Source organism: Theobroma umbraticum, unplaced genomic scaffold (assembly GCF_002168275.2).
Source record: "Theobroma umbraticum cultivar Fairchild unplaced genomic scaffold, ASM216827v3 scaffold_30.0, whole genome shotgun sequence".
NCBI classification, from domain to species: domain Eukaryota; kingdom Viridiplantae; phylum Streptophyta; class Magnoliopsida; order Malvales; family Malvaceae; genus Theobroma; species Theobroma umbraticum.
In genome coordinates, this window is record NW_018397254.1 from 2,180,749 (window position 1) to 2,182,441 (window position 1,693).

The following is a 1,693-nucleotide window of genomic DNA, read 5'->3' on the forward strand; positions in this document are numbered from 1 at the left end:
GCAAGTGAAGGTGCCGGTAGCATCATCCAGAGCATAAGTTAAGGCAACGGGGCAGGCGTCCTTGAACATCTTCGAGTAAGCTGCAGGTCCACAACCGATAGCAGCTCTCGCAGCAAAACTACTTGTTCTTGAAAGTGTAGCAAGGACAATATAGCACCTTTTAGGATGCCTTAGGTCGTGGGGCAGACGCTATTGATATCAGCCACGCACTCGGCCGGAGCAATTACTCGACGTGGGGTTATATTATATTCCATGGGATCGTGGAATCCGACAAACCACAGAAATATCCATGAAATCCAGGCTCCAGGTCAAGTTGAAATGATATTCAGCTAAGGGGGATGGGAATTCCCCATATAGCAGTTGCAGTTTAGGCCTTCTTTTCAGTTTCGTGTTTCACATTTGAGAGTCCCACGGGCATCGGCCTTGCAATTGGTTCGAGCCCATATGCGGCCTTGATCATCTAAATTAGGGTCCGTGTTGGTGGCTGGCCCATATCTGGCCACGATGAAGTTCTCTCTCCTCCGCCGGGCACGGCTGCCGCCCAGACTGTGCAGGAGCAGTTGTTTATTATTTTTAAAGTAGCTGCAAAATTAATAATTTTTATATAATTAATATTATTTAAAAACTAAATACTCAAAGATAATTTTTTTAACAAAATATAAAATATAGAATATATAAAATATTTTATATAATTAAAATTAATAAAAAAATATTAATAAACTTTTAAACAATAATAAAAAATGCAATACTACTTATAAATAATAAATAATAATGTAATGTTACAATACATATTTAAGAATTAAATAATAATTTTTTAATTTTTAAAAATTAAAATAGTTGAGAACATATTAAAAAAATAACAAATAGAAGATAGAATGATATTACAACAAAGAAAAATATAATAGATGATTCATAAAAATTTGAAGATGAAAATTTAAAAAAATTTAAAATATATGATCAAATAAAATAAAATTAAAATTAATAAATATAAATAATAATATAAAAAAAAAGATAGAAAGAGACCTGAAAAAACTTGAAAGAGAAAAATTTAAAAGTTGAGGTAAAGTTTAATGAATTTATAAGGTTATTTATTATTTTTAATTTGTATTAATAATTTAATAAAAAAATATTTTAAGACTTCATTAAAAATATATATAACATATTGTATTAAAAATTTAATAAAAAAATTTTTTGAGTTCACTAAAAAATATATGTAATATGCACAAATTTTTAAAATTTTTCAGAGCTTGAAGGAACGGTCCGCCTCCAGCTGCATGGGCGGTGGTGAAGAAACGCTGAAAAGGTTTGATAAATAAAGGAGCAAAGAGGGAAGAAAAGCTTCATATTTGGTAAAGCTGATCTGATTCTGTATTGCTTTGAATTTTCAATGGTTGGTTGAACCTATGACATAAAAGATCATGTCAATCATTTAACAGACCTGAAATCAGCAATGGAGAAACGAAAAGTCATGAAACGGAACCACACATGGAAAGAAAGATGAAAGTTGAACGGAAGGGCCGGGCTCTCTCAGTCTCTTGGGCCTTTTCCCTGCTTCGAAGAATCGTCTAGAAACAGGGTTCAGCCACGCCTCTCTTTCAAAAATAAACTCGCGAAAGCTTTCAAGCTCGAATTTCGATTCTTTAAATCATAAAAATGAATTATTTTTATACTTCCTTTTTCAAAATGAGGTTCT